Below are 12,116 nucleotides of genomic sequence, written 5' to 3'. Positions count from 1 at the left end.
AAAACGTTCAGCTCGGTCGGGAATCTATGGCTATTACTTTTGTCATTCATAACTTTCATAATTCCAGAAATACATCCCATAATTCATCACATTTTTTACATTTAACACTCTTGAGGGCATGAAGTGACAAAAACGTTCAACATGTCTCCATTAAAGCCCATTGTAATTTCAGGCAGATATTTCCTCACAGCAGCAGCCGCACACCTTTAGTTAAACTGCCAAAAAGGCCACATTATTAACCCGAAAGTACACAAAAATTACACTTCAGATACTCAACTTCCTTGACATGCTTCACGTTTTGAAATTTCACAGATATCTGTTACGGTTCTTCCACAAAACGTTCACATGTAAGAGGTTTATCTCTCATCCAGAACAATGGAAACCTTTGATCTCTGGACGCCTCATTAGCTCAAATACAAACACCTGTGTAATGGAACACGATGATGTCATCACTCCAACTGACATGGTTCAAGGCTCTTTCTGCATGTCAGTCTTTATGCATGACGGTGTTTTTGATAATGGATCCTGACCACTCACATTTGTACACTGTGAACAAATTATATTATTAAACAAATATATAACATAAATACAAAAAATACTCTAATTTAGTCTCTTTTCCAGCGCTCTTCATCGGTAACTTTAGCATTTCTGAGTGTCCTTGAACGCATCAATATTAGCAGATGCATCACACCAAGCCCGGGAGATTTATTCTGCTCTGACTACTGCTAGTTAAGTTCATGTATCCATAAACACCTGGGGCCGTATTCACAAAGGATCTTAGGGCTAAAAGTAGCTCCTAACTGGCGAATTTAGGAGAAACTCCTAAACATAATGGGCGTGTCAGTCTTAAATTTAGGACTCCTAATTTTATTCAGTAAGAGCAATTCACAAAGTATTTTAGGCCTAAAAGTAGCACCTAAGTTTAGGAGAGCTTAAAAGTCCTTGAGAGGACTCCTAACTCAGTAAGACCTATTCACAAATAATCTGAAAATGGCTGCGAGACTAAATGTTTTGGAGACAATGGAAGACTGTGAATTGATCAAGAGATATAGGCTAAATCGTGAGGGTATCAAACTTGTTGTGGAATTAGTGCGGGATGCAATAACATCCCAGACTAACAGGAATAACCCGATTAGTCCGGAAATAAAATGTTTGGCAACACTACGATATTTAGCAACAGGGAAAATGCAACTTTGCAATGCCGACGATTTAGGAATATCGCAACCATCAGTCAGCCGTGCCCTAAACCAAACCATCAGCGCGCTCTCTAGACCACATATCATCCAACAGTTTATCCGGTTTCCTTTGGACAATCAACAACTACACAGGATCAAAGCCAACTTCATGGCAATTGCAGGTATGCCCGGTGTGGTCGGTGCTATTGACGGGACGCACATAAAAATAATTGCGCCATCAAAAGATGAGGACGTGTTCGTCAATAGAAAGAAAGTACATTCCATCAACAAGCAGATTGTTTTCATTCATCATGATAGGGGGACTTGAACGGTGGTATGGGCTGTTATTGAAAGTGTTTAAGTGCTGGAAATATGCTCATTGGAAAATAGTTTGCAGGGTGCTTTTAATTGCCTCCTTGATTTAATGCAATTTACGTATTTTTATTGTTTGCTCTCTCTCTTTAACGTGCATATACAACGTCATTATCGTGGTCTGCACAAACTTGTCATCATGCGTGTATTCTGCTAACTGCACTGTCCATAACTATTTGATAGGAATACATTTCTAGCCTAGGCTATTTCCTTGTTTTTCGGTGATTTAGTAGGCTCGTTTGTGGGATGTTGCGGATGAGTTTCACCGAGACCGCCTGCTCTGAACAACCAATTACCGTACTGACCGCTTCTAAACTCATGCACGAGAATCGACGTAATCCATAGCAACGGCGCGTCACTCTTAGTTCACTCTTAGTGATTTATCCTTAGTATGAGTAGGTCTCAGCGGCTTTGTGAATAACTTTTAAGAAAAAACTCCTACGTAAAATGTTTTAGCGCGAGTTAGGAGCACTCCTAGCGGTAAGATAAAATGCTTTGTGAATACGGCCCCTGAAGTTTAAAGTGTCAAATGAACTCTTTTTAAAAGTATAACACACCGTTTGAGTTTGTTCATAGACTGTTTATTGGCGTGAGAACTTATATTAATTTACACATTAAAGGAAACAGCTTCTGTACTACTACTGTACAGGCGGGTAGTTGTTTAGATATACCTGGCACCTGCGGGCCGCAGAGGGGCGGCGTAGTTTGGCGGGAGTAAGCTAGTGTCCACAATGGAGGGTAACGTGATGTCCGCATCTGACCTGTTGCTACTGTCTGCAGTAGATGCAGTGTTGCTGGCGTTTAGTGATGGTTGCTTTAATCATTTTCGTATAAATGATTATCCATAGATCAGATGTGTGTCACTGCTGTGGAAGCACTTTGGAAATGATACACGCGCAGCGGAGCAGGTCACGCGCACCTGACACAAATTTGTTGTTTGTATTTTTCGCTACGTTCTCTTTTTTGAATGGTTGCATAACGTTCAACTTCCCCGAAGATCTCGACGCGAAGCCTGAAGGGTAAACACCAGGTTTACTAATCTACCCGCACAATTTGTCCGGTGTCGGAATGTCTCGCTATGTTAGTACATTCTTAAAAAACAAAACACCATTTAATTTCGGGTTAAAATGTGTTGTAACTGCGTTACTGAGAATTGTAACGGGTAATATATTACCCACATTTCATTAGTAATGCGTTACATTACTTCGTTACAGCAAAAGTAATATATTACTCTAACTCCGTTACTTTTGTAATGTGTTACACCCAACACTGGTGACAACTGATATTAATTTACACATTAAAGGAAACAGCTTCTTAGCAGCGTATCCAGTCTTAGCCCGTTAGCATTGCGCTAACGGGCTAACAGCTATCAGCGTTGCGTTAGCCCGTTAGCATTGCGCTAACGGGCTAACGCTGCTAGGCTGCTAGTTAACTTAATCTTTCCCTAAACAGTTGAACTTTAAAGTGTCAAATGAGCAATAGTTTCTATATATAGTTATTTTATCGCTTGTTCTTTCACCAAAATTACTTTATTTTTGTTCACCTTTTCACTTTGTGGTTTTACAGAATATATTTGTTAGTAATTGATTCAAACTGTTTTATTTAGTTTTTTTCATGTATTGTTAGACAGATTTTCCCTCGTGTTTTTACTGAATATAATTTGCTAGTAATTGATTTGAAACGTTTTATATAGTTTTTTCCCCCATGTTCTGGTTTTTTTAAATAAAATGTGCCAAATGTTACTATTTCACCAGTTATCTTTGCATTTTCAACTTTTCCTACAAATAACATTCTACATTCAAAGCCTTACATCTTTAACATTATTTATACATTTGGAGTTTCATGCTACTTTTTAACTTAATATTCATTCATATGGAAACCATTCAGTCATCCAAATATTCCTGATTATTCACTTTCTTCTTACTAACTTTAGATTGTTGAACAATGTTCAACTTTTGAGGCTCGATGCTTGGCATCAGCCAATCAAATCCAGTTTATGCAAATCCCGCCAGTGCAAGTGCATCCAATCAAACCGCGTGCAAGCTGGGAGAGCCAGACCGCAGTTCATTTCCTCATATTCCAAATGAGATATTACGGTAGCAAATCACCCGGTTCTTTACGACCAGAACCATTTACCGGGATGCAAACCGGAGGAACCAGGCATTGAGGGAGGTGGCAGAGACAGTGGGTGAAACTGGTAGGTTTTTCGCCTGTTTGGAGAGTTTATATCCAGTTTACTTTGTTTTAACATTGCTATTGCTTTGTATGTCGGGGGCGGGAGATTCATGTGATTGGTTGTTGGTCGCGTTGCTCGCAAAAAATCGCCAAACTTCAGACACGCCCAGCTTCAAGATTTTTTGACGCCTGTAGTGTAGACGGGCCATTACACATTATATGACACAAACCTCCCAGGTGGGCGGGACTTTCAGGGTGCGTCCCCATTGGCTACTCAGTTTTTGAGTGACAGCCCAGTCCTCCAGCGATTGTACAGTGCAGGTAGCTGCGGTGCGGTGGTTGCCTGAGCGTGGATAGAACACCTGCAGAAGAACCAGCATTTCAATTATTATAATACTACAAGTGAAAATATATGTAAGTATTGATCATTTGTGTTGTTTGTGCTGTACTATACGGTCTGTTTCTTTATTGTGGTAAGTGAGAAGTAAAGCTGTGCTATGAAAGTTAGCTTTTGCTACCTTTAGATCCATAACAATGCAAGCTAAGTAGCCTAACAGTTAGCTACAAAGCTAGCAGTGAGTGAGCATTCAGACACCGGGGCACACACTCAAACTGACTCGTGTGTGCGGCGTGCCTGACTCTACCAACAGGCTTTCATGATTCTGTTTGGATATGCAAGTATAAGCCATGATAGCTTATTTTATTCACATGCTAATTTGATATGAAAATCAATGGAGGCTGAGTTAACTTTGTAGGAAAACCTACCGTCCATGGATGCCCCTGAGCTGTGTTTTATTTGTTAACTTCATATTTTTCATTTCCTAAAACATTTATTTTCCTCTCATATTAACAGTGTGGAACATTGAGACAGCGTGGCTTCCAGAGGTCTTATCCCGTTTTCCCACTTCCTCTGAGGGGACAGCACGGAGGGGGGCATGAAGAAAGAACTGCACCAGCTTTAGGGCTGCACGGTTTTGAAAAAAACTGACATTGCGGTTTTTTTTCCCTTGCGGTATATATTGCTTTTTTTGTTTTTTTTGTGACCAACTTTTTATTGTTGTTTTTTTTTTTGACCTCACAAAAGGGATTTATACAGATACAAATTATATAGACACTACAAAAAGAAAAGACAAAGAAAAAAATATAGGGAATCCCTTTCCCATGCCACCCCGTCCCTCCCTCTTCCCACCCATCTTGCCATTTCACAGAAAATCCTACCTGATGTTTTTTAGCAATCGTCTGAGTTCATCTATATATTATTTATATTATAGCATAACAATTTATAGCATAACAATTTATCCACATAAGATACATTCATACCTTTTTTTTTTATATTGTGTTTTTTTAAACTATTTAACCGGATGAAGGATTTTAGTCACGGACGTCTGGATCTTAACTGGTTGACTCATCAAACCTTAAGTCATGCTTACCCTCAAATAAGGGCGTTCATCTGTGAATGAAGAAGAGTGGTGTCTAGAAGGGATCCAAGAGATTAAACGTATTACATTAAACTATAGGAAGCTTCATTTTCACATTAGGGAATTAACATACGTGACAAAATAGGTCATTTAACTTTTTATTCCACAATGAAAACCTTTTTTGTGCAAATAGCAGCAAAGTAGTGGACATCTTTTAAACAACATTATAAAAATAAAATTAAGAACAGCTATACACCAGCTCCCTGAGTGGTTTACAAAATTACAAATTAAAAATAAATATAATTTGTCATAAAACAAATAACTTTAACTATTACATAACAATATCAACTTGTGAACCATTTTGTTTCACAAACCTTTTTTTAAATCAAAATGTCTTAGCAACAGTCAGTGCAAAGTAAAACAAAGTGTTCTTGGTCATCATGGCTAGCCTAAACAAATAAAGATCTGCTTTCTTTCTGAACAGAGCACCAAGCAGTTAAATCAATCTGAACACTTCTTTTTCACAATTTCAACTGTTGCATAATGTAGTCAAATATAATAATTTGACTTTTTAAGCATCTGTATGCATTGCTCAATCAGGCTTAGAGGTTTTTGGCCAAGAATACTAGTCTATCCACTAATGCAGGCTTGAGACAAGAACGTTGGCAAGTGACAATGTTGCCACTTGTATTGAAAAGCCTATCTGAGGGGGCACTTGTATCAGGTATGCATAGGTACTTGCGGGCAAGCTTGGCGAGTTGTGGAAAGACTGCTTTGTGCGTTTTCCACCATGCAAGTGGATCTTCCTCTTTGTCTATTGAAGGTGTTAGCAGGTAGCTGTTTAACTCTGCTTCCACAGCATCCTTTAGGTACTGAGACGAATCAACCTTTGCTGCAGCTTCGCTCTGTTTAAAGAAACTTCCCAAAGACCTCTTGCCTTTCTTTGCCTGGGACGTGCCAGCCACTTCGCACTCCACTTCAGTGCTGCAGCTTGCAGCTGCAGTCTCCTGGCATGTCATGATTGTCGTCATCATCTCCGATGTCACTCTGGCCTTGACTTGGAGCTTGCTGTCTGCAGTGATGAAGTCCATCTTGAACCGGGGGTCCAAACAAGATGCCATATCTAGCAGCTTCTGAGTATCTTCATCTTCATATTTCTCGTTCAGGTAGTCCCTCATCTCTTTCTTCAACTTCTTGCTCAGGTCTGTGTCTTCTTCTCGCATTAGCAGCATTGACGAGTTGAAGAGGTGAAGAACTGGCTTCACATAGGAAACACTAACGTAGTCTTCCCCTGAAAGTTCGTCTGTGAACTCCAGCAGGGGGCCCAGGGACTTGCTGACAGATTCCAGGACATCTATATCTTGCCAGTTTGGAATTAGATGCCGCAGCTTCTTGTCCACAGACAGGACCTGACTTAAAGCTTTCTGCTGCTCCAGTATCCTGCTGATCATCATCTGCCTGGAACCCCATCTTGTTTTGCATTCTGATATGAGGGAATGTGATGGCAGATTGAGTTCCTTCTTGGCTTTTTCAAGAGCACTTCTGGCCTTCCAGCTGTGAGAGAAGTGACCCACCAGCTTCTTGCACACACCTGCAGTACGGTTGATGCGGCCATCCTTTTTGACTGCATTTTGTAAGGGGGAATAAATAAATAAAAAGTAAAGATTAATCAATCAATCAATCAATGTTTATTTATATAGCCCAATATCACAAATGTTACATTTGTCTCAGTGGTCTTCACAGTTTGTACAGAATATCAGTATGACAATTAAATTATTATTTTATATTATAAATATTAGATTAAATATTATACACATTTATATGAACTATAAGTGTGTGTGTGTGTGTGTGTGTGTGTGTGTGTGTGTGTGTGTGTGTATGTGTGTGTGTGTGTGTGTGTGTGTGTGTGTGTGTGTGTGTGTGTGTGTGTGTGTGTGTGTGTTTGTGTGTGTGTGTGTCCAGTTTGAAATTAGCTGCCTTCAACAATGAATTACTTATAAAACGTAACATTTATGAAACTGAATAAAATTAAGAAAACTGTTGCATTTCAGGACAGGATGTTAAGCACTCCTGAAAAAGATAGCATTACTCTGTTACACTTACCTGAATAAAGGTTATTTAAAAAAAAAACACACACTCGATACAGACACAGCTTAGTAAATAAAGCGTGGGTGGGGGTAGCTTACCAACTGCAAGATGAAGTCTGTGGCCAAAGCACTGCAGCCTGGTCCACTCGTTCAGGGAGGCAGCCTTCACCATATTTGCAGCATTGTCTGTTGTTATACAGACTTGACGTGTCTCATCCAGGCCCCAAGCAGCCAGCGCTTCTTTCAGCCCCGCTGCGATGTTCTCACTTGTGTGATTTTCTGGGAAAAATGCCGTTTGCAAACAGCGACTTCTCAGTTCGAAGTCCTCATCAATAAAGTGCACCGTCAGGCTTATGTACGGCTCCGTTGTCCGGCTGGACCACAAGTCCGTTGTAACAGCATAGTATTCCACTTTTGACAGCTCTGTTTCAACTTTTGCCCTGCATTTCTCGTACAGGTCGGGAATGGCACTTGAGAAAAATAGGTGCGTGACGGTATACGTACCGCTTAAACGGTGTAAATTGGTACCATGTCTTTTGCCAGGTGAAATGTTATGGCATCTGTGATGTGTTTATGCCGTTTTGAATCTCTCTCGTATGGTGTAACACCGGCAAAGGCATCTGAAATAGTTTTTTGCTTTCGCTGTGGGAGGCATTCAGATCTGACTCTGCACTCTTCATACAGAGATTTGTGGTGTCTATTCAAATGGGCAAGTAAATTCGACGTGTTGCCTCGGGCTGCCGAAACAACTGCATGGCACTGTCTACAAAGTACCTTTGTTTGGTCAACATCAAGCTTTTTGTAACCAAAATAATCCCAGATGGCAGATGTTGCTTTTCTCTTTCGAATTAAATCTTCATTCTCGTCCTCCTGTGCCGCGCTCATTTTTTACCGTGTTTTCGATCGTCTGCAAACTAGCGGGGCGGGGCCTGCTGTGATGCAGAGCCTGCATGTCACTCACTCAAGGACCCCTGACATGAGAGCCGCACAAGTTTTCCTTTTGTAGCAAGCAGCAAAATAATTGTAACATGACGTGTTTGAGTTAATGTACCTACTTAATATCGCAGGTCCTAAAAATATATATATTTTTAATATATATATTTTTTTACATTGTAACAAATTAATAAAACCGCACGTCCCTGCGGTGTGAAAGCCGCGCATGGGCATATCGCGAATATCGCCATGACACGGTCACGTTCAGCCCTAACCAGCTTCATCCACACTGACGTTACTGTTATCACTTGCTCAGTTTGATTTAATTTGACCAAATGTCTTTACATATACATTTAATATATTTTATTATTATCCACCTTTTTCTTTTATGTCCTTTTATTTAAAAGATTCTTTGAGACTTCATCTTCTCGTTCAAATTTCAATAAATGTAATTTGTATAATCACTCTTTTGTCTTTATTCTACATGAAAATGTTAGAGATTCCATTCAAATCTGTTGATTATTCATATCTTCCTCAGGCTAGGAATAGTATGTCGAATTTTTAATGCTAAATGTATATAATTTTCTCACAGGATATAGAATGAACCAACATAGTAAGATGTGAGCATGTTCCTAATTGTGTTGGTATGCAGCCTAGGTCTGGTCTGTTTAATAAAGCAAATCTGCCACTTTTATATTGCAGAATTTGTTAAATTAAAGCAGTCTTTAATTGTTTGTCCTAAACATAGCAATATATGCTTTTGAAATGTAACATGTCTTTGAAAAATAATAGTATACAGTTTATATTGTGTATCACCTTTAGATTGAAAATAGATAGATGTGTTTTTTTAATCTATAAAATAAATAGACAGACACTTTATCAATCCCAAATTGGGAAATTATTTAACAGCAGCAGTGTGTTGAGGTATTAAAATATTTAAAGTTGGAATAAAGTATGAACTACACATCACAAGTATAATGCACAGCAATCCATAAGAGAAGTCTGATATGTTCATGAATCTCCCCAGGAGACACCGACACTAATGTAGCCGAGTGGACTCCGGAGTTTGCTGCATGAGTTGCACTGTATGATCTGTGGTGTAGTGGGCTGTCACTCAAAAACTGAGTAGCCAATGGGGACACACCCCTGAAAGTCCCGCCCACCTGGGATGTTTGTGTCAAAATCTCACGAGGGAGCGCAAACGGGAAAGCTGCAGCTTTCTCAGACCCCCCTCCCAGATAGTATTTGTAACCCCCACTCTCCAATTTGACATGTTTATTGGCCCTTTCTACACCATGGTTGTTTTAAGTTGTTTTGTCCATAACTCTGTATAAACCTAGTTGTTTTTACACCAAACACAATACATACATGTATTCATGTAGACATGCTGTATGCTAGCAGCCCATAGCACACATGCCTTTCATACCTGCATGTGCCAACAAGGTAACCATTTGCCTGTGATGATTAGTTACACCCTCCTTGGCTTTTTCTTGTCTTATCTTTCTAATTCTCTAGCCACGTATGAACAAGAAATGTACTTTGGTAATTGCCACAAGCAGGGGTAGACATCAAGGGTAACAAATCATTATCACTGGCCCCACCATTGTAACCACTGGCCCAAGAGCATTCGTCCAGAAAATCGACTAATAATTAAGAAAATGAACACATTGTCAGGTTGGGGAAAATTATGAGTATTATTATTTGTATAATGCGCTTTCTGCCTTCCTGTCATTATCAGGAGTTAGAAATGTAATGGCTATGTAATAGATTAGATTAGAACCTTCATTATATTCATATAATAATATTTTGGCGAATGGTTAGATGGCGCGAAAGTCAGTAGTGAAGGAACGCGCTCCCGCACGGGAGCCTGCTCGCGCTGTGCTCTACTCCGCAGCAAACAGCTGTTTGCTTTTCACCCAGAGAGCAAAAGTCTGATCATTGAGATAGAAGAAATAAGAACTGCAAACAAAAACCTATGTTAAAACAAAGAAAAAATACTTATAGTTTACATGATTACACAAATGATTTGTTTGCAACGTATAGTTTTATTTTTGAAATTTATTTTATTTTGCTTGACTTAGTTTGTTTTTCTTTTAAACTCATAGTTTTGCTTTATTCTGAGAAAGTGTTGCTTTATCTTTATGATACAAAACTAATCCCATACCTTTCCCCATGTGTGTGAAAGAAACATCAGTTTTCATCCTCAAATGTCCTCAGTCTTACCCATTCACTCCCTCCATTCCACAGTCCTGCCTTTCATTCATTCAATCCTTTGGTGTGTGTTTGTGTGTGTGTGTGTGTGTGTGTGTGTGTGTGTGTGTGTGTGTGTGTGTGTGTGTGTGTGTGTGTGTGTGTGTGTGCCCAATCATCTCCCCCTTCTCAGACCCCCCTCCCAGATAGTATTTGTAACCCCCACTCTCCAATTTGACATGTTTCTTGGCCCTTTCTACACCATGGTTGTTTTAAGTTGTTTTGTCCATAACTCTGTATAAACCTAGTTGTTTTTACACCAAACACAATACATACATATGTAACACCATTCATGTAGACATGCTGTATGCTAGCAGCCCATAGCACACATGCCTTTCATACCTGCATGTGCCAACAAGGTAACCATTTGCCTGTGATGATTAGTTACACCCTCCTTGGCTTTTTCTTGTCTTATCTTTCTAATTCTCTAGCCACGTATGAACAAGAAATGTACTTTGGTAATTGCCACAAGCAGGGGTAGACATCAAGGGTAACAAATCATTATCACTGGCCCCACCATTGTAACCACTGGCCCAAGAGCATTCGTCCAGAAAATCGACTAATAATTAAGAAAATGAACACATTGTCAGGTTGGGGAAAATTATGAGTATTATTATTTGTATAATGCGCTTTCTGCCTTCCTGTCATTATCAGGAGTTAGAAATGTAATGGCTATGTAATAGATTAGATTAGAACCTTCATTATATTCATATAATAATATTTTGGCGAATGGTTAGATGGCGCGAAAGTCAGTAGTGAAGGAACGCGCTCCCGCACGGGAGCCTGCTCGCGCTGTGCTCTACTCCGCAGCAAACAGCTGTTTGCTTTTCACCCAGCAACAACAACAACCGCCTCACGAAAGGCTATGTTGTAGCGTTAATAAACGAAACAATTTAACAAAATTGCTTGTCAAAATACCAATACCACAGGTCAATTTTTTTTTTTAAAGCAATATCTTTAGTGGCCCGAGCGAGCAAGTGGAAAGTACGTTATGCTGTACCCCCTGCTGACCCGAGGGTGTCTAAATAGTGCTTCTGGGCCAGCGGGCCATTTATAATGTCGAGCCCTGGCCACAAGGAATATGCTAGATGATTACGCGGTTTAGTTGTATATTTGACTTTGATTTGGCAATTTGGACATTTCAGAGGTTGTTAATACATGATAACCCACCACTGCTAAGCAAAATAATGACCGTTGCTAAGGAGGATCAAGGGAGAGAAGGAAAGAGGTTAAAGACGGAGTCCTGGATGTCAGAGAGATCACCAGAAGAAGACAGACAGGAAGTAAACACTAAAAGGAACCCGGTATGGGCTCTGCAGTGTTTAGGACTTGTTAGTGGAACAGAAACTGTGAACTGACTTGGACAGTTACAGAAAACCTTGATCAGTGCTGTCATCATTTTAAATTACGTTGTTGTTGCCTCAGTTCTAGCTGTTAGTACGCTGTGGAACTGAGTATTTCTTTATTAGTGGAAGCAATAAGTCAAAACCAGTCAAGTTATTTGTTTCTTTAGTATTTAGCTGTGTTAAGCGCCGGGTGTTCTTTTATCAATAATGAGCGCCTCCGTGTAATATTATCCCTTACTTATTTCATGTTTCTCAGTTGTTGTGCCTTGATTTAACTCCTTAAAGCAAAGCCGTGTGTGAGTTTGCCACTGAAGTGGAGACATTTGTTTTCATTCTTTCCATTTCCAGATTTGAAGTCCT

Source organism: Notothenia rossii, assembly GCF_949606895.1.
Source record: "Notothenia rossii genome assembly, chromosome: 2".
Taxonomy (NCBI): domain Eukaryota; kingdom Metazoa; phylum Chordata; class Actinopteri; order Perciformes; family Nototheniidae; genus Notothenia; species Notothenia rossii.
This window is presented reverse-complemented; position numbering follows the sequence as displayed.